Consider the following 22,589-nt stretch of genomic DNA (forward strand, 5'->3'; position numbering starts at 1 on the left):
AATTTGGTAGGGTAAATGGGAAAAATATAATAATCTAACTTTACTAGGTCATGCATGTTACTAACTGAACGTAAAATAGAAAATAATAAATAACAATCTGATTTTACTGTTAGCTACCGTCCCACAGCATGCCAAAACAACGCTGCGTAAAACGGCGGCAGTTGAACCGTGAAAGGTCACAAACCTATCGAAGAAACGGAAGCCTTTCGTCTTTCGAGACAAGATCGTGTTCAATACACCGTGTTCAAGCGCCGCCTGCACTACGCACACCAGTTCACCCCACCAGCATGCAGGTTCATGCAACAGCTGTCCGGTGTTCAGCGCGGTGGAATCAGCGTCAAGCATCCATTATCGGTTCGTTTTGGCTGTTCCGTTGCAATGAATGAATAATCGTGCCCAAGCATGTGTCGTTTGCAAATGTTTACAAATTCCGTAGTATTTTTCTGAAAAAGTGTACTTTTTCATCCGGCCGGGAGGTGCACATTGTTGAGACTTGGGTAGACTTAATTGTTTTCCATCCTGCTGTGCGATTTTACCGGCTGGAATCGTTCTTTCGTTTGGTAGTGTTTATGGTAGGCAATGTTTATTAAATTGGATTCTTGTAGCTGTTGTAACATTTTAGGCAAGCCTCTATAACAGTTTTAATGTACCTTTAAGCGTTTTTTTTTTTATAATATCTTGTAGCCTTGAACCAAACCACAAGATCCAAAAGACTAGCAACATTTCCAACGCTCAGCAAAAATTAAATTATCAATAAAGTCTAAACCCACTCAAGGTTTTGGGTGATGTACTGGTTCGGAATAAACCAGTTTGAACTAAACACAACCAACCGCCACTAAAAAAAAAGCACAACAAAAAAACGGATTAACCTCCAAATACCATTGCATTCTCTCCAATTACTACGGCAGTGGTAAATGTAGAATTGACCATGAATGGACCGTGCTCGAAGGCATCGGAATAAATGCAGCATTAATTGAGTGGCATGCAGTGAAGCAAAGAGTGCACCGGTTCGCTCTATGCCGGCATTGCATCAATCAATTTGGACAAGTGCTCGAACGTGTAATGTATAGGTGTAAAACGCTTTTTCTAGTTCTATTCAAATCAGAACTTGGCATAGATAACAAAAAAGTAACCCCAATAAGCTAACTATTAACTGCGCCGGAAGGCAAAGTGTACTTTATGGTTAGCATGTTCTTTCTTTTTGAGCAGTGTTGTTTAGCATCAATATGAAAAAAGAATGCGCAATACATGAAGCTCAGTTTAAAAGTTCAACACGTTTCGAGCAGCTCATATACTGAAGGGTTTAAAATAAAGGGAGGGGACTCGTACATTACAAATGCATCTCCAGCGCAGGGGGAATAGTGCATAGCGTACCGTACCAACGGAACCAATGTGAGAAGGCCACATGCTGAGAGCATGCATACTAATGAGCGTGGCAGAGCGTCTCACTTCGGCGTAGGTTATTAAACACAACACTTTTGAAGGGCACTCTACAGAACCTTTTCTCATTTCAACACATGGCAATAGTGTTGCTCACGAGAATAATGATCAAAACAGGGAACATTCAGGGTACACAAGCTGCGGGTATTTATGGGTTTAAAATTACATAATTTTACTTCAAAACGACATGTCTAGGGCAGCGACAGTCGAAGCTGGACAAATGTATTAGATCTCAAATTACACACCACTTTATCAATTTGCTATATGCATGGTACACTTTATTTTTTGCATAACATTGTCGATCCAATCACTTTTGCATTGTTTGTAACAGATCGGAGCAGATTGCAGGCAAATGTCAAGCGGTTTACATTATAATTTTAACATGATGGGATGCTACCTTAACCAGCTGCGCAAATTCCTCTTATTCCATCAGTGGTTGCTCTCCAATTTATTTTCTACGCAGTTATCTAAGAAACAACATTTCAGCTGGCAAAAGTATCAAATGTCGTACAGTGTGGGGTACAAAATAAACACAAAACCACATCAAGCAGATGATACGTGAGATAAATCAGTTTCATATCGTGCTCGTATCATACGTTTATCACTCCCATCACAGCCAAAAGCAGTAAAATGGTACACTTTGAAGCAATCACCAGCTCACCGGCATGGCCATGTCACATAGGCACATCAACATTACCATGCTCGACCGCAATTGCCTGCCACCATCTTGCTGGTGTGGTTTTAATTGAATTAATATAGGTCGCAAAATGCAACACGACGACGTGTCATCAATTGACCCTAGTGACATCTTCAATTGATTCGGAATTGTTTTCTCGGCAGTGGCACGGCACCCTTCTCGTGCTCTTGCTTCTCGTGGTTGGTTGGTTGAGGTGAGTGCAATTGAATCGTCATCGCTTACCGTCGTCAGTTTGAGTAATATTCCCGGAGATGTAAATAATTGGTAGTTAGTACTTTTGAACCACTTTTAACAGTTGGCATAAAATTTAGTATCATAATATTACACCTTCAAAAGGAAAAGGTACATGGCCATCACTAATTTTCTACTGGCAACCCACCCACAGTCTCAATTGCTGTCAATCAATTTATATTTCCAAATACCTGCAAGGAAAAAAGTAAACTTTTATCAACTAATCGAAACAACAACAGGTGAAGAAGCTTGTCATCGTTCAGGTTTCGTGGTGGATCATCGGTTTGTTAAGTTGTGTCGAAAAGTAGGTCATCATTAAACCTTTCACGGAGTCTAGGTCATTGTAGTGGATAGTAAAGCGCGCTATGATATTTTCTTAAGAGTGATAATTTTTTTGTAATGAATGTCGTTTTGAAAGTTAATGTCGCTTCTGATAAATTTGACTACCATAATATTATGTATTAAAATAAGCTCTCAAAAGCTTATAATGATTTTAAAAAAAAACTTGTTATTTGGGACTCATTTGTTCAATACATCGTTATTTAGTGGTTGGCGATTAATAAATAAATTATAGGCTTTATAGATTTATTGCTATTACTACAGCCCTTTATTTTGTGTCTAATTGTTACACGCAAGAAACACGTAAATAGTTTTATATATTATTTTTATTAAGTGAACCGAACACTGCATCGTAATTTGCTTCAAGTTGGTTCAAGTTGCTCAATAGATTCAAGTTTCAAGTAATAAAACAAAACAATTTTTATACTTCTATTATACATCAGAAACATGCCCAGTCTTTATAATTGCTTTTTAAATTACAAACGATAGTCAAAAAGGTAATATAAGTATAATAAAAGATAAATAGAACTTATTCCACTGTACAATATATTAACTTTACTACATTAACAATATGTTAAGTAACTGCATAACTTGGTATACTCAAAGTTTTTCTTCGTAGTAAGATAGCACAAAGTTGACTAATAACAGTTGTAAAACAAAAAGCTTTAAGCGTTTTAGACTGCATTCCCCCCGAATGTTTACTGTTACAAGGACATTTTGCTAGATCCGGCACGATAGTCGTATTTGGTGCTTTGTATAAAAAAACATACTTTTAAAATGAGAATTCCTCTACGAAGCACAAACTTTTCGCAAACAAACAGTAAACTTTTCTTATGCTTCATGCGACAAAATTCATGTTTTATATCAATATTTCTTTTTTTTTCTTGTTGTTTATCCTACACCGAACACCGTGGACAAGCGAAGTAACAAATGCTCAGTTTCCGCATGAGTTGCACTTCCTCCATCCTACCAGGAACGGTCAGTGGAACGGACTTGATCAAACAGATGAAACGAAGCTTCAACAAGCAAGCATAGGTTCGGCTCGGGTTGGTTGAGCGCCGACGGAAACAAAGCGGGCCGACGGCGAGTGACGCTCCTTTGCTTCCCATTATCATCAGCATTAGCGAGTCTCTTTCGCAGTGCAACTATCGGACGATGCAACTGGTGGGCACACGACGATGCAGTGCACTGTCGTTAAACGACAGTCTTGCAGCCGTGCCACCAGCTTGAAACGCGCCACCCACGGCGGAGTGGCTAGAGATGAGCGGGAAACGAGCAAACTTACTGCTACCGAACATTCCAAGCATACTCTGCGGACGAGGACATGCTGCAAGACGTCGGTCGGGCGCACTGACATTAGCCCGGAAATTGTAAACAGTGGCAGTGCACACAGCGCGGAATGCACTTTCACTACCACCGTGCTGCGCTCCGGTTGGCACGAAAGTCGCAGGATTTATTCGGGGTAAATATGCTGTTCCGGGCGGACGTGACAGAACCGTCCTGCTTCACTCTAATGTCCTTCCGCTCCCGCCACTGTGTGCGGTGTGGGAAGCTCATTTTTCTTCCGTCGGACGAGCTTTGCAGCGACGGCTATTTGCTATTCAGTGGATGTTTTCAGCTTACCAGCCAGTCCCATCAGCAGTAAGATCCGCCTGAAGTCGCTACGTCTCCGTGGGGGAAACGCTCGCTTACGAGCTGACCCTGTTGCGTTTTACAGATTTGGTTTCTTTTTTTTTTACTCGGTTCTTTTTTTCCTCAATCAACCAGAGGAAAGCAACTGGTGCCTCTTAGCGCGTAAAGTTTAGAGGTTTTTGTTTGTTTCATCCTTTAAGACGGGGAGTAAATAGCGAACTGAATAGGGACAACGTTGATATTCGATTTCAATTAAGCTATGGACTTCATTTGTTGATCCAAACCGTGCTGATATTCAATTGTCAGTAACAACTGTTTATATGTAAGAATGAATATGGCTGGTAAGAATGAATATGACGGACAGTCCAGTGATTCTTCACAACATGCCTGTAGAGAGTTCAAGCCTAGAATGGGACCTTCCCTCTGACTGGACTGACTATCCGTCTGCGTGGTAGAGAATAAAGTCTCGAAAATCGGTACAGGCCGGTATGTCCACGTTGGACGTTGACGTCAAATAGAAGAGGAAGAATATGCATAGCTAACGATAAAAACACTTGCTATTCATAATCTATCCAGAAACACGGCAGTATGTTTTTGTAGTATATTAATTTAGTTGACAAGTACTGTTAAAAACGCAACAGCTTGAGCTTTTAGTAACACACTTTAACAAACGAAAAATAAACCGTTAAAAATCCGAAAATAAACTACAGTCTTTCCCCGAATTACGCGACACTCGATTTAAGTCACACTCGAGTTACGCGAATTCGAGTTACGCGAATTTTAATTTTTGACAGTTCATATGTCAAATCAGTAATAATTTTCTCCTACAATTGTCAAATGAAAAATAAATTGCAATCAGTCCAAAAAATAAAATGACTAATAAAACAGAAATAACCTAATTTTCTCCACGAATTGCATTAAAAAAGTAATATAGTGCATAAAAGTACTAGATGTAATCAAAAACTATGATTATACAAGCATATTTTGGCTGCAAAATGTGATATTCTACTTACGTGAAAATCCGAGTTACGCGAATGTCTCCGGGACGCATTATTCGCGAAACTCGGGGAAAGACTGTATTGCGAATGGAAATAAGATAGACACAAACGAACGATCATCCCAGCATATGATCACGGTGCAATTAGCAGCATCCTCTAAAAATCCAAACGCAGAATCTAAAACAATAATTGAAAGAATCGTCTACAAGAAAGACAAGATGTAAAAATACAGTAAGTTCGGGCGAGCCCAAAATTGAGAGAATATAAGAACAATCTTAAATTTGTAAGGACACGAGCTATTTAGATCTTAAACATGATAGATCACGTGCCTTAAATACTTTCTCCTTTTTTGTATAACAGTGGAGAAGCCCGCGCGGTGGTAGCAGCTTTACTAATAAGCAACGACGAAAAGCAAACAAATAATACAAATAATGATTAACGTGATAGGTTAACAAAAAGACACACAACTATTTAATGAGTTAATAATCATTAATTTATTGTTTGCTACATCAAACTAATAAACAGAAAAAAGAAAAAGGAACTTTATAGCAAATATGGTTATATCATCAACTTTAGATTTTAATTTCTTCTGAACCTCAACCAAATCTTTAATTGTTATTTTGCATTCAAATAGAATTAATCAAAATTACGAAAATGATCAAACAAAAAAATAACAATCACCTTTCTTTCCTCCGCTACATAATCTCTCTCCGATTTATTCTCTTTGGTTCGGACAAAACATGTTTTCTCTCCTTTGTTTTCATCTGTTGAATCCTGCTGCTGTTGTTTCGCTTCATATAATCCTCCACTAATCCGACAGCTTGCCCGTACCGTGGGCACTGTTCCAATAAATGAAAGTGCAAATTGCATCACACTAACAATGACCCCATTTCGCTCTACTAGCATACAGCCGTAGATGCGCACCTGCACCGAACTGTTGTCTTAATGCGCGTTTTCTTTCAGGAGCTCCGAAAAGTTGCCCCCACTTTAATATGCATCTGGTCGCCGCTAACCATCGACGCCAAATATGGTCTAACAACACATACACCCATCAACACGAACACATATACACACTCCGGCGTGCACACAACGAAGGTGCAGAAAATCTAATTTAAATTCATAACGAATTTTCATCCCCACTACTGCCTCATCGGGAAATTTCGACTATTCTACCGCTAGTGTAGTATGCTGAGATGACTGGAAACCATTCTAGGCAGCGAAATGGCAGCGGTTGTGGTAGAATGTTTGGCATGATGTTTGCAACATCTTGAAGCGCCCTGCGGAATATGAACGCAAAGGTGCGCTAAGATAGGAAGCAACAAGCAGGAATGAGTGAAGAAAGCCCTGCGAAATGTGGCACAGTAATGCCCCTGCAAACTAGCTAAGCGGGAAAAATACAGACAGGACAACTCAGAGACGATGTAGAACTTTGACCAGCGCAACAACCTAGTGAACGGATTTGCATTGCTTGGGAACATGCGAACAGAGAAAGAAAACAAAAAAGCAATGCTCAACGGTTGTTTGCACACCGACCCGTACTGTAGCTCACCTTGCTGATTCAAACACCCCGCTACGCGATTGCATACTGTTAGGCGCTTAGATGATGAAGAAGGAAGGCGAAAGAAATTTGTTCTGCCAAACAAACGCACAACACATTTCCGCTTCAAATTGTCTTTTCCGGCCGTGTGGTTCCGTTTGCTTGCCTCGGACTTGAAGCTTTCAGTGTTCGGTGATGGTTCTCCGTGGATCGTACGTTATGGGACGTTATGCTGCCTGTGTGCTGCTATCGTGTGGAGGAAAACAGCACACCAAACCCAGCACACACCCAAGTCAAGAACGGGAACGAAATCAACAAAGCGTACGAAATTAGACTACCACAATAATATAGGGTGTGTGGTATGTTTTATGGTTGTATTTTTCGGCTATCGCACTACCCTTCTTGTGAGGATGTGTTGATACTGTGTTTGATTAGCTAGCAAAGATAAATGACATGGAAGCTTATGTAAATCGTTGTTAATTCATCATTTATATAATTCTTTTCTGGAAATGTTAATCGCTGTTGATTCAACGCTTATAAAATATTTTTTTGTTTAAATTAATGTAAAACTACAAAATATTATGATATTTTTATACTATTACTACAAACACATATAATTTTTAATTATCATTTAATACTGTTAACAAAGACGACCTTCAAGACATTATTTTTACATTTAATCATCCCCTAGTAAAAAAGGTAGTTTTTAACGTAAGGTCCTACTAAGTACACCAAATTGCCGCATTATTCTATCGTGATAAATCGATTTACGATTTTTTTAAAACTTTTATCTGTCATTTTATATTCAAATATTCAATATGCATTGTTTGATTTATGAACTCGTTTGATGTTTTTGATCATCATTCATTAATTTCATTCATTTTCATTTTATTATTGTTCATTTTATTATTTTAATTCGTTTCTAGTTCGGCTGAGTTCTTATTCGTTAATCTCTTTAATTAAAAATTTTATTCATGAGCCTTTTCTGACTTTATTATTTTAACGTTTATAATTATGTTTTACTCATTTTCCATAATATTCTATCATTGTGTCATCAGCTATTGTTATTTAAATGTAGCAGTTATTTCACTTATTATATATGTTCATTGAGATTTTTACCTTTTCTAGGACACAAAATAACTAACTGTATAATTTCTTAGCTTAAATTTGCAAGCCAGATCATCTTATAGGATTACGTGGTTTACTTGCTTTTAAGTCTGGAAAGCCTGTATAGGGCAGCATGGCCACGTAGGTCGTTACACCAAGAAGAAAATTAAGAATAATAATAATAAGATATTTGCGCTCAACTCTAGTCTATTTACTAATAAATTCGTTGTAACTCTATTAATTTATTTTTCTCCATACGTCAGTTAATGTTTGCTGGCGTGGTGGCTCAACCAAGGGCTGTTTCCACATTAATATGGGTTTATAGCGCACTGCAATAACCCTAGATATACCTTTAATATTGCGGAGCATATTATAATGTGCATAACACTCCATAGATAACAAGGCAATCGCCTTTATGATCGGGGTATACAGAGAGTTTTGTGATCCATTACAATTCAAATTCGTTAACTGTGCTATAGTGCGTTCGATTTTTACTTCAATTTTCTGGGAAATTATTGAACCCAGTTTCACATGATTTACGACACCTTCCTTGATCTAACTATGTTAAACTTTTAAACTTTTTAAGGGGCGGTCCCGTGGTACAGTCATCAACTCGAACGACTCAATAACATGCCCACCATGGGCTCAATCCCAGAATGGACTGTCCCCCCGTAGCAAGGATTTGACTATCCGGCTACGTGGTAATGAATTAAGTCTCGAAAGCCTGTATAGACCGGCATGTCCCCGTAGGACGTTACGCCAAATAGAAGAAGAAGAAGAAACATTTAAACAACATTCTGAATGATTTGAACCGTTTGATTATAACCTTTAACCGTTACAGATATTAGAACATGCAACAAATATTTGACGTTGCATGTGCGTGGTAATATTGATTCAAATGAAATCGAAGTATGAAGTTAATTACATTTTTATGCTACTATTAGGAGATGTATGTGTCATTTTGTACATGACTCACACAAGTTTAGGAGCAAACAATATATTTTTTATTATTTATTATTTGTTAACTACAATCAACCACTAATCAGTCCAATATGCGATAATTTAAAAAAAATACTAGTGTTTATATAGGTAACATATACACGTTGCGAAACACAGGACATGCCACGTGGCTGCAGTGTCAGCGACTTGGTTGATTTATCGGAACATCGCCCAGCGTAAGAATTGCGCGTGTTGTTTTGTAATCAATATTGCCAATTCAACAGCGCATCGTTCAGCTAACCTATTGCGCAAGGCTGCAGCGCCAGTTACATCGGTTCAAAAATCGATCAATTCAGAAACCGATTGCGTAAGTGATATCAATCGCATCTATAGCCACTTCTACTAGCTAAACTGAATCGGACTCTGAACTAAAATCAGATTCCACTCCGCTATTTCGGACGAGTCTGGTCGAGCTTGGACGACCCCGGTATATTCCAGACGACTTCGAACGAGTCTGGTAAGTTTTGTTTAGATTTCGGACATTTTCGAGTGTTTAAAATTCGGTTTAGTTAAATAAATTCGTTGTCTATAACATGATAATCTTATAAATTACAGCTAAACAGTTTTGCACTATCGACCAAAATTTTCACAGTTTTTGTTCTGGTACATATGTTGAATCCACGATTACGAGTTTTGTTCTGGATTATAAATAAGTGAATCTGGATCAAAACAACTGAACATGCGGTTACATAAAATATAAAGCAATAAAAATCCAAAACTAAGCCATCACCATGCTTTGTTAAACACTTTTCTCGAACAAAATAACCATACGTGAACACCGTTTCAGTGGTGTGGCCGCTTTTATCGAACTACACACGGGCATTTGATCGAGACGACTCTAAGCGACACGCATGTTCCATTCATAGCAAAACTATTAGGAAGCGTTAACACTTCATTTTCCAAATCCGCACGATTCTGGAACCACCTCACTTTAATGCCCCATTCCGCTGCATTCCTGGCATTGCAAAACACCGTACCCCACCAGGCGTCTCCATCCCACTGTGCCCGGTTTCACAAGCAACAGGATACATCAGAAGCTGGCAAATGCTTTTCTAACGCACTCGAACGCAACATGAAAAACGTGTTCAAGCTGTCTCTCACCATCCGTACGAATGGGCATCTCTCGCGTTCGCTGTATTTTCTCTCCACATTTTACGTACGTACACGTACAGAAATACAACTGCTCTCACGCGAACAATTCTCACAATACCAGGTCACCATAGTTTAGATTTTCTGCACCGAGAGTGTTTCTTCCTTTTGTATATGGAACATGCAAAACAGTTAACAAACATATAAGCATTTTAAAACAGACATTTATTAAAAACTTTGAGCTCTCCTTTTAGCTTAAAATGTGTTAGTTTATTAAACATAATAGTAAAAATCGTATGAATAATTTAAAGCTGCCAAATTGATCAAAATAATAGGTTTCTATTTCTTCTCTTATGAAACAATAATTCAAATCAGTCAGATTTGAAATTAAAAAAAGCCATCGACAGTGAAATTTTCAATGATTTTTTAGACATTATAATTTCGTTTAGTGTTATAACTGCTAATGATCCCATAGTGCTGCTTTCATCTCAGATTTTTCCTCAATTCAAGAGTATATTTCTACTTGTTCTGTCTGCTCCTCTCGATCTCTCTCTCTGTTTTTCTCTCTTGCTCATGCATTTTTATCTAAAGCAAACTGCTCTCCGAGCACGGCACCAGGCAGTCGACCTAGCATGCACAAGTGCGTGCACAGATACAAAACCACACGTGCGCGCACACACAGCGTTCCAGGGGGTTCCGTGGGAGGCCGCCGAGCCAACGCAGGGCCAAAAGCGCGCCCGATCGGCTTTGGCTCAGTGCCGTCGGAAACTGTGGCGCGTACGGACCGCGCGTCCGATTCGGTTATCGCGTGCTCGACCACATTCTGCAAAACTGCAGGACTGCAGCTTTGCTTTGCGCATCATCCCAGACAGGTCGCCCCCTTGTGTCACTTTGGTGGCGGAAGGTAAACGGGTTCGAAGGGAGCGGTAGGAAACGGCGGTTGGGACGGCGACCGGGACACCCTGAATACCCTCGGGCGGGTGACGAAGAAGTAAGGCCGCATAAGGTGAAACAAGGTGTATATATAAGAGTGTGTGTGTGTGTGTGGGTACGTTTGTTTGTGCGTGTATGTGCGTTGGTGATGTTGGAGAGGGGAAACATGGTCAGTGTCTGGAAATGTGTGGTTTGCAGCGTGTCATTGGATAAGTGTGTGCTGCTTTTTGTGGCCAACAGGAGCACTTGCCAGCTGCAGTAGATACTGTACGTGGGACATTGCATGTGGCCTAAGGTGCCCTGTTCAACTAATGAGAAGCACCTATACCTGTACCTGTGTATGTGCGATTGTGCGTGGTTTTGTGCAGGTGTGTATGTGTGTGTGCGCTTACGCCTGGTTGGTTAGTCAGTGGAAGTCAGTGAGGTTTAATGGATATAGCTTTTTAAATTACCCAGTTCATCTCGAATCACTTGAACCATAAAGGCAACATCCAGTAAAGCAGACATTTGTTCAAGCAATCTCAATTCGTTCACATGGCGAGGCATATTTTATAGAAAAACTGAAACATTTTTGAAGCTGCTAGAAGCATGAAATATCCATTCTGGATAAGATCCATCTTCAAACTTTCAGTTGCGATACATACTCTTTTTTCTGCAATAGGGTGCAAGGAAATCTATTCTATCCATGGGTCATCGGAATCACAACGAACGTCTCGGTTGTGAGTAATTTCGGAGGAGAGAGAAAGGAGCTTGAGTTTCATGTTCCGAAAGCTGGGAAAAATTTGAATTACTGATGGATGTAGAGCTTGTACAGTAGACTGACTCCACATAGCTCCGTAGGCTTGCACTGGATTACAATACAATGGTTTGCCTCCAAAGCCAAAGACTTTCCTTACGCCATGTGCGTGTGTTTGTGCGTGCAGGAAGAGGACGGGACCATTAAAGCAATGAAACGAGTAGAAAAACGCAAAAAAAAAACAGAAGTCACGGCTAACGGGAAAGAGATAGGAGGAAACTTAAGCAGGAATGGAAAAGAAGAAAAGGAAAGAAAAAGAGAGAGACATTCAGAAAGCTAGCGAGAAAGAGAGAAAAAGAGAGATAGAGAACAAAAAGAGAGAGAGAGTGAAAAGGAGCACATGCGTATGATCTCGGAGAAAAACCGGATGCGCTCGGGGAGAAACGAAAAGGTCACGGGAAATGACTAGAAGCGCGTGGGAGGCTGTAAAATCGAGCCCGTCGAATGATTATTGATATTAATTAGCATATGAGATTTGAATCAGTGCGTGCGGAGCACTAATAAGGTGACAGTTCTTCTCTCCATTGTTCCCCAGATTGCCATAGGCAAGATTTCCCTGTTCGATTAGGGTGTCGGAATTTCTTGCGAAACGACAATTAGATTTTTTTTTCTGCTTTTACTGTAAAAAAACAGGGAAAAACAAAAACAATAAAACTGCAGGAAGATGGTAATGATTGGTTCTTTTCATTCAATATAACTAACTGTGTGCCTTTCGGTAAACAAAAAGGGGCAACCGTGCTGAGGTGAAACACTTGAGGAAATATTAATTAGAATCCATTTGTGTCAAAACTTTCCCTTCTTGAGTTGAACCACTCGTATTTATTGAGATGTTTGCAGCTGTAGTAGCAAGTAATCAGCAAGCTCTTCAAACAGAAATCATTCAGCAAGAAAAAATTAGCTTTAAGGTGCGTGGAACGGATCGAACAGAATATCGAAATGTCGTAGCAATTTTGAGCCCGATATGAAATATAACAGCCAGGTGCAAAATTCATCGAATTTAATGTTGGCGCTCACGCTCACATTAAAATTAGTCTTGAAGGCTGTGAGGCTGCTTTTCTCTGAAATGAAAAAAAAAATACTTTACACAACGTCAGAAGGCACCTTTACAACACATAACCTAGATTCCCTTTGCATAAGTAACCAGTAGCACATGGTCTAGAGAAAAACCTTTTTTGCATTTCTGATTCATATTCACACAGCTTCCAACGGAAATGTAGAATCAAACGCAGTCTGGTTATGTATTTGCCTCGAAACCGGATGTAGCTGTAGTGCGAGCTCGTGCTCAGCCGTACCGGAAAAGCTTACGCGAAGAACGGAACAGCAGCGTGCCGACAGAAAACTCGTCCCGAGGTATGAACACTTTGCTGTGCGAACAAATCACCAAACACATGTGTATGGGTGCGTGTACGGGATATTCCAAGGTGGCATGATAGCTTTTGTTTTACTAGTTGGGAGATTCATAAGCAGAAACACAAAAAGGTACAACAAGACTTATACATCATGCTTGTACTCCCACTGCTAGAAGTAGATAGAGCAATCCGATAGGAGTCCACTGGGAGATGGATCCATCCGCACCAGCCCACAAAGAATATACAAACAGCAAGAAAAAAAAACAATAATACCCTGAGGCGAAGAGAGTTGATGATGAGCTCAACCATCCGTCGTTCCTTTTTTCGGTGTATGTTCTATCGCGCCAAGCGTTTGCCTCTCGCTTCCCATGCCTTCACTAGCATTACGTTCGCTCCAGTGCAGACTCTCGCCGACTGACGCAACAGGATTCTACTTTGTTGCGATAATACACGGCAAATACGTGAGTAAAACTTTACCGTGCAAAGCTGTCCACAGAGCGGACTAGTGAGCGGAAGGCCCAGTCTGGTGTGTCAGGGTGGGGTGTATCCTACCCAAAAATGGGCTAACATCGTCGGTAAAGCTTTCAGCCGTGTGTAGTGTCTTGTCGATTAGAGCGGAGAGCAAGAAAAGGAGAGCGAACGCATTGGGAAGGATTGAGAGCGTCGAGTGAACAGGACACATCGGCCCCAGGAATGGTAGATTGTGACTGTGAGGGAAAACATGCGGATTACTGCTGTGTATGTGTATACCCGGCTGTGTGAGCTTCCATCATTTGGTGTAAAAGTTTTCTGTCACGATGATAACATGCACAGGAACAAGAACAATCCTTTTCCTCTGAAACAACTGATAACATGCTTCGTAGGGCAGGATCGCAAAACGTAACGAAAAACCGAGAAAGGTTGGAGTGTGAGGCAACCGAATCGATACTAAAATCGATCTGAAGTGGTCTCAACCCTTAACCATTTCAGAAGTGAAATAAAAATCCTGTTTTTCATGTTTTTCAAACCATCTGAAGCTGATGGAATACAACGAAAGAAAACAATTTCAAATTTCTTTAGGCTTAATCCCATATTCTTCTTCTTTGGCTCAACAACCGATGTCGGTCAAGGCCTGCCTGTACCCCCACTTGTGGGCTTTGGCTTTCAGTGACTAATTGATTCCCCCCCATAGCAGGATAGTCAGTCCTACATATGGCGGCGCGGTCTATTTGGGGATTGAACCCATGACGGGCATGTTGTACGAGTTGACGACTGTACTATGAGACCGGCTCAAATCCCATATTCTATCTAACATTTTAATTGCTTCAATAGACTTAGGCAAATCATTTTGTGTGAATGCTTAATTACAAAAAGTCCATTAAAAAGAAAAACATACTTTCTCTTTACCTCTTATGTGTTTCGATACAAAGCACACAGTTTTACGGTATTGAAAGACTTGAAGAGATTGAATGCTCCCAGTACACTGTAGTCCAATCGATCTGGACCGAAGCACACTTAGTAATGCAACACACAGCGCTTCATTTGCATCTATTAAGACTAGGGCAAATCTCCAAACGTCATTCTCCCACAACGATAATTCTCATAAGCTTAGGCGACGACTGCCGTTAGTAGAATAATTTAGTTGCTATCGATTTGATGAACATTGTGTTGAGTAAGAGCACTTCACCCTTCACTTCGCTAGAATTACTGTAGTGGGGTAAATAATCCATCGATAGCCATATCTTAGGTTGCTGCTGATGTTTTGAATATTTATGTTATGCATAAACGCAGGGACAGGCCATTCAGACGAGACATACCCTTGAGAGAGTTCGTACAATCTATTTAATGCGAGTAAAGAGACTGAGCTTTCGAAGCAAAAAAACAAAAACAAAAACAAACCTGAGTGGAATTTATTTAAAGAGTTTGACATACATATATTGATATTGAGATAAGGATTGTTATATACAAGCTGAACTATTTATATATTGTTCGTAAAATACATTTAACGTCTCCTGATGTGTTAAAAGTAGTGTATAATTTACTATAACAACTACCACCACACACATCAGCATACAATCGGTTCATTAAACCTTGCTCTTAAAACTCTTAACAATCCAATAACAATAGCCAGCTAATGGCAATAAAATAAAACCAAACTTAAAAATCAATCGTCACGAACTCATGGTATTATCGATACTCCAGAAAGACTGAAAACAATTTCCAATCACTGTCCCGCCAACCCTTCCCGTGATCGCAAAGTGCAGCACAGCACAGCAACTGAGCAAAATCGTAATAATGAACAGCTGAATGGCAAAAAGTGGAACGCTCTGCAACGTGCTAGTGACAATCAATGCATTGATAGGAAGTAAAATGGTACACGCCCACAGAAACGCTGTCGTGACATCGGGAAACGGAATACGGTCCTATCGATGTGGAATGAACGGTGGCAAAGCAGAAGGTGTGTTCATAATAGTGCGTGAGTGTTCGACGCTTCGATCTTGCCGCTAGCTAGAACGGGTCTTGCTGTCTTCATTGCCAGAGGAAGCGGTAAGGATCGGGAGCGACAATAGATGTGTCGTAAACGTGAAGATGATAGTAGGTCCATTTATCACCGTTGATATTCTGCTGACAGAGCACGGTGCACGAGGCTGTTAGCAGTGTTGGATAAACAGAGGAGGTATAGAAGTATGCACGAGGTTGTTAGTGGTGTAGGATAAACAGAAGTGGCATAGTGGTATATTGCACAGATGATTTTGTGCGTCTGTGTGTCTGTGTATCTCGTGATCAAAACATAGCTACGATATGTATATAATGTTCATTAATAGCTTTCGAGGTTAAAGATAATACATCCTATTCTCTTAACAAGACGTAGATGAATTTAGGTGAAACACTGTGAAGGCGAAGGTTTAATATTTTTAATATAATACTATTTTATTAGCCACCTATAATACGTAAATAGTTCTTGCATAAATCAATACCAAACTTTAAGGATATCGAAAGGTTATGATTTATTTCTCGTATCTACTAATTTATTTTGTTATATTTAATATAAACTGGAACCGTTATTAAGGTACTATTCGTGTTTCAAAACACACCAATAGTAAATGCAATCATCTTTCAAAATGATAAATTTACTTTGAGCAATACGGCCTTTTCGGACCATTCTTCCTGAATAAAAAAAACTTTGTTCAAATAACTATACTGTATTCTATAAAGCATCGCTAATTTTAAATTCGACAAGGATGGATGCTATCTTCCTATTTGTAATTTAATGTTCCAATCTACATTTAATTTAAATTGCAAATATTTTACTTGTATTATATCAGATTACATATGTACATATTATATGTATTATATTAGAAATCACATTGATTACAAATTAATTTTGTTATGATTTAAATCGCGCGCCAATCGTACATTCATAAATTGACAATTAATATGATAAAAATTTACAATAGTTATAGATGTAATAATCCTGTTTAACTAACGACGATGTGTTTTGTAAACGATATGTAATCGTGTTAAATGATAGTACAAAATACCCGCACTATTTTATCGATATTAACATCGTAAACGTGTAAATGCTTCAAATCCATGTTAGTATTATTTCAAATCAAATATTCTCCAAACCCCAGAGCTATCACCGATCCGTTTTGATTAGAAATAACAAGCAACGAAGAAGCATTTCGCCCAAAGATATTTCGTCACCAACTCCATCAACCATAAACTACCATCTATCATGGCCATTGTGGTACGATTGCACTGTCCTATTCGACAGGGTCACACAATGGAAGATTCTCACACATTTGTCCATCTACTAGGTAGGTGCTGTCGAAAATTGCAAGCTTCTTTTACATACCAATACCATCCATTCGAACGGCAAACAAGAAAACGCCTCTAAGGCACTATTTTCGATCGTTGGTTTTGGCCCAGCATCTATTCTACTGTAAAAACTGTGTAAGAGAGAGTGAGAGAAAGAGAGAGAGAGAGAGAGAGAGAGAGAAATAGAGAGCGAGGCAAAAAAGATAAAAAGAGAAAGCGGCTGAAAAAATAGAAACATCTAGTCCCCAGAACCGAACATGATAAATACAACGGTTTGCACGGTTATAAAAAAGGACGAAAAAAACGGGACTTGTGAAATGCTAGTATGGTACCAAACTTCCGTGAAAAGCGGAAACACATTTGCAGAAAATCGAATTCGTCTCTGGAACGGAATTCCTTTACCCATGTTTGCGTGTGACAATGTGTACCGGTGAGTGGCAGTGCTTGTTCCGGTGATTTATTTTTATTTAAACAGCATGTGGTTGCTTCCGCCCGATGTGGTGCGGTATTTTGTTGCATATTATTTGCGAGTGTTGTTTTCTACTTCTACGTTTTGGTTCTTTTTTGCAGTGAGTGAAAAACTCATCGGTATGTGATGTACACAGTGCGGCGTCGAGTGCTAGCGATGATCATTCTGCTAAAGTGCAATGTGATGGCCATCGATAATAAGCCAATTGTGGAATGTCTTTGCGAATGTGCTGGTGTGTTGCCAGTGGAAAGCATTTGAATGTATGAATGTAGGTGTTTGGGAGTACTGGAACATGCCAATTTAAAGTAGGTAGCTGTTTGGCACATCGTACAGCACGCTCCACAGCTTCGAAAGAGCTGCACATTGTGAAACGTGTGAATTGGATATCTTGATAACTGCTGGAATTGGACAAAATTGCTATAGTTGTAACATCTTTTCGAAGAAGCAATTCAGTAGAAGGTAAGCTTATTGTGTAATCAGAACTTTTTTCCACAAATTTGGTGAAGCCTCACATTCTTTTCATACCATTATTATTCATTTTATATTTATTTACTCATCCATCAAATCAATGACAAGTCAGATCTCACATTCCCAAATTGATTAACCAAAACATCACACAACTCAACACACAGAAAAAAAACAATATAGAGCGAAACAGAGTAAACTTTCCAGACCTTGAGCAGATAAACAATGCTAAAAGTAATTTTATAGTCCCACATTTTTATTCCTCCCTGTCCCATTTACTATCGATGGCGAGGGCACGAACTGCACACCACGCCGAACAGGGATGGTAATCGCAATCTGCAACTGCCCATAAATAATCATGGATTTACGAGGTTCCATTAGCTGCGACAGAACGAAAGTAAATCATTCTTCAGCGAGGGATTTTTACTGCCCGTTAGTTGGTCGAAACAATGCAAACAGTATTGATTTCGGTACCGGTACGCGGTTGTTCTGGGATGGGAGCAAGCTTTTCTTCGATGTTTGTTTAGCTTTATTTCACTATTATCGTTCGCGGCGTTCGATGCGATAATTGTTTGATTAATTTCTCAACTCCTGCTGGGGGGTTTGCCGATGGTCAACTGGGGATATTATACGGACGTTTATGTTGGAAACAACCGAACTATTTTTATATGAGTTTCATTGGTGAACGACTACTGTACTGTGAGGTAAATGTTCTCGAAGAGTTTAAAGTATTTTTTAGATAAAACAATACTAATTGTCAGTCTTTTTCGACAGTTTGCAACAATCTTTCCAACTCTCCAAACTATTAGCTTGAATAATTTAATTCATTTCTTGTTTATAAATTGCACACAAAAAGAAAAAAAATCACAATGTTTATCATTTGTCATCGGCAGTGTATACAAAAAATCTATCTCTGCACTTTATTACAGTTTATTAAAACATTTACCCTAATTCGCCGCCTTCATCGCACATACTCTCTCATATTAAATTATACTCTTCCTTCGTCACTTCCTACTGCGCCCCCATCGGAGCGTCCAAAGAGCTGCGGTAATAATTCAATTTCGCTTGGATGGTCTATAACAATAAACAGATTTAAAATCGAGTTTCGAGTTTATCTCCCACTCCCGCCGAGGTGGCGAAAATTGCTAACCAGCACTAGCTCAGCACACTCAGCTTTTGCACCTTCGGCACCTCGCGTCGTTTTGCCCGATACCCTCTTCCTACCCCGGGTGTGGCTAGTGGTGAACCTGCACCCCAACAACCACAAGATCACACGCCAGCAAATTCACTTACAGCGCAACTCGGTGTAAGAGCAGCATCAGCAAACTCCTAGCCGGGACGAAACTGTAAAGAAGCAAAACATTTCGCACAAGACGCTCCATTTCTACACGAAACGGTGGGTTCGATGCGAGCCAATGTGCCGCTGACATGACGCTCATGAAATAGCATAAACGACCATAAAAAAGCCAATGCTCCCTGAAGCATTAAAAAGGGCACAAGCCCTTGAAAGGTTTTTTTATTCTTCTCGCTTCTCGCTTGCCTACTTTTTACGTCATCAAGCGTTCTAGAGCGTAACATTCAACACGTTGGTAAATCCCATTTTAGTTTAGCCTTACTAGCTTTTAAACTTAATGATGCTAGGACTTCTTGTGGGAGATATTTTTCCCACTAAGCATTGTATTAGAACGTGCAAACATCAACATACATTTAACAAAAATATGTTATATGTAGCTTTTAAACTTTCTGATGCTAGGACTTCTGATGGGAGATATTTTTCCCACGAAGCATTGTATTATAACGTGCAAACAACAACGTACATTAAACAAAAATATGTTATATGTATGTGCAAAAGGGTTTTTTCAAGTTTTAAGAGTTTCTTGTATTTGTATGTTTCTGAAATTTGTATGGATTGCCTTGAAGAAATAATTGTTTATTTGTTTCGCTGGTCTATTGTTGTTCAAATTTCGTGCACCACGAACGTAAATGTTGCCAGCCCATAAAATGAATAAAGGCATTTTACATAAACGTCACAATTGAAAATAAAAGTCGCCTTTGCTATGCGTTTTTGCTCCAAATGCTCCAGCCACAATCAAGCATAAGTTTCCACAAAGAAATGAAAAGATGACAAGTTTTCCCTTTCAACCGAAGCTTTAACTATTTGTGTCTGCCGCTTACCCTACCCTTTTCCATTTGCAACGCAAGCTGTTACCATCATTCGGCCTAAAATAATGACTCGTTTTTGTCGTTATTCAACTTTTTCCCTTTCTTCATCAAAAATTGCGCCGTTCCTGGCATTACCGAAAGCACCGACCAACTCATATCATCTATCAACCGGGACGTATATTTTGTCCTCATTCCGTCCATCGGCATCCAGCTGCCGAACCATACACAGCAGACCAGCGCTAAGCAGCACTTGAACGAAGCGCGCTGGAAAATAAAACTGCTAAAAATGCTTCAAACATAACAGATGGGAGAAAACTAAAGAATGAACGGATATCATCTCTAATTGAATGGAAAAGCCTCCGGAGAACATTACTGGCGCTGCCCGGCACGACCAGCCCTTGCTTTGCACCATTCTCATTTGCATAACTTCCACTTTCATCCCTTAGGATGGTTATTTGCATCGCATTGGATGGATTGAAATTGTTGTTCTTTTATGTAATCATTTCCCCCTATAACTCCTTTTCCTCCGCACTGTGGCGAAGGTTGCGATACGGAGATTGTTACTGTAATGGACCAACTTGGGTGATGTTTACATCGAAACATTGTAACAGACAAGTGCTCATTGTTTTTCCACTATTATTTTTGTATGGGTGTGAGTTTGCGTTTGGAAAAATTGTCTTAACCCCGCTTAAAGTAACACGCAAGAAAAGTTATGTAAAGTTCACATACTATGCCTCTTTTTGAGCATTGATGGATTTTTTTGAAGATGTCAAATAATACTCCTCAAAAGTAATAACAAATTGAAATATTGCAAGCTAATTATTTTCAATTCAACCTTACGATCAATGACACTATTTAAAGATAACAGGGACAACATTTTAAAAACGAATGGTTAGCTGTTAATCTAACGTTTCCCAGACGTAATCCCGAATGTCTTTTTTCGCTAAGCACAGTAATTAACATACGTATAATATTTAGTAACACAAACAACATGACGATAAAGCTTCAATATTGTGTTTGTGAAAGCATTCGTTTCACCTCAGAAATTCTTTCATCAGCCGTGATTTCAAATGCTGAACATTCCGTAGCACGTTTAAACCTTCAGACCATTTAATTACGGCCCTCGAGAGAACACTTTTTTGCCACTGTCGAAGCACCGGTGGAAAATGCAAAACGAATGCATTGGACTAGTTACCAAATAGTCCCGTATGCTGTATGCGGTACTATCCACTGTAAAGCGACCACGATCCAAAATGCCCGCCCATTATGTAGGCTTTTTGCTGTAACGGAATGAGCCGCTGCCAATTTGGGACGGGCTCAATAAAGGCGTCCCATAAAGGCCGATCTCGTGAAATGAGAAAACTTAACAAAGAGCTTTCACTACGATGGTAGCGTCCTTCACGCGCTGAGAATACGTGTGCAGTAGCGATGGCCACGAAATGTGCAAAACCTATAGCAAACATGGAAGCAATGGCCCCAGAAAGGCTGGGCCAGAATGAATCAGTTCTGTTTTAGCTTGGGAAATACAGCCCGCCACTTTTTTTTTCTCCCTCTCCCTCTCTCTATACTCCCATATGAGGCTCTTCGGGTGAGTGTGCCTTTATTGGGCCGATTACAAACCGTAGGCAGAACAAACGGCACCGGCTCGTACCATGGCCACGGATAGTTGGGTACATCAAAAGCACAGTGCAGTGCCGTTGTACGTTGAACACCCTCTCTTGGGGAACAAAAGGCAGCAGTGGGAATGATAAATTAACACCATTAAAAATGCCATTTTATGCTTAATGCATAGGTAATGAGCTGGAGATGCTGGAGGTGCTCCAGTGGGTAACAACAGTGTTGTCTTTTTTACTTGTGTTTCTATATAACAATCGTACATCCTGGCAGATACGGCTTCTTTACTCATCTTTACACTCTATTACACAATTTTCTACTTAAAACTTATTCTAGCACATGTCTTAACTGTGCAATAGCACAGGTCCAAGCGTAATACTCTTTAAGATGCTTGCACCGACGTACTTGTACAGAATTTTGTTTCTCTTTAAATCAACTGCTACTCTTAATGGTATTGATTTGATAAATGTAATAAATAAGCAAATTAGAGATAGGCACTCAACAATACTATTCTAAACGTGTGAAAGTAAACTCACCTTGCTTTTAAATATTTGTTTTTTACCATAGGTAATAATAAAAGTTACTAAGTTTAATATTAGTTTTCTTACGTGACACTTTTCCGATTGCCATACTCCTTTATTTTTGGTATTTCTACGTTAGAAAAGACAATCTAGGCGTGAACGTATCGTTGTCTGGGCTAATGCACGTGCGATTATTAATATGATTCTCTCTATCGTCATCGAAGTACTTTCTTTATTTTGAATGTACCTTTAAAAGTCGTATGACTTAACAACATGCACGTCATGGGTTCAAGCCTCATATGGACCGTTCCTCCGGCGCAACGACTGATTATCCGCTACTGAATAAGTCTCGAAAGCCTGTATTGATCGGTATGTCTGCGTAGGACGTTACATGTGGCGATAGAAAAAA

The 22,589-nt window shown here is 39.6% G+C and overlaps 1 protein-coding gene across 1 annotated transcript in view; it reads left to right on the plus strand.

The window, feature by feature from the left end:
• Window positions 1-10,837: 10,837 nt before the first annotated feature.
• The window catches only part of LOC120901010, a 91,587-nt gene continuing 79,835 nt past the window's right edge, over window positions 10,838-22,589 (plus strand). The window contains exons 1-2 of the mRNA XM_040308688.1: window positions 10,838-11,370; window positions 17,519-17,876. The gene's annotated coding sequence lies outside the window, so the exon portion shown is untranslated. The remainder of the gene's footprint in view (window positions 11,371-17,518; window positions 17,877-22,589) is intronic.

Source organism: Anopheles arabiensis, chromosome 2, assembly GCF_016920715.1.
Source record: "Anopheles arabiensis isolate DONGOLA chromosome 2, AaraD3, whole genome shotgun sequence".
Classification (NCBI taxonomy): Eukaryota; Metazoa; Arthropoda; class Insecta; order Diptera; family Culicidae; genus Anopheles; species Anopheles arabiensis.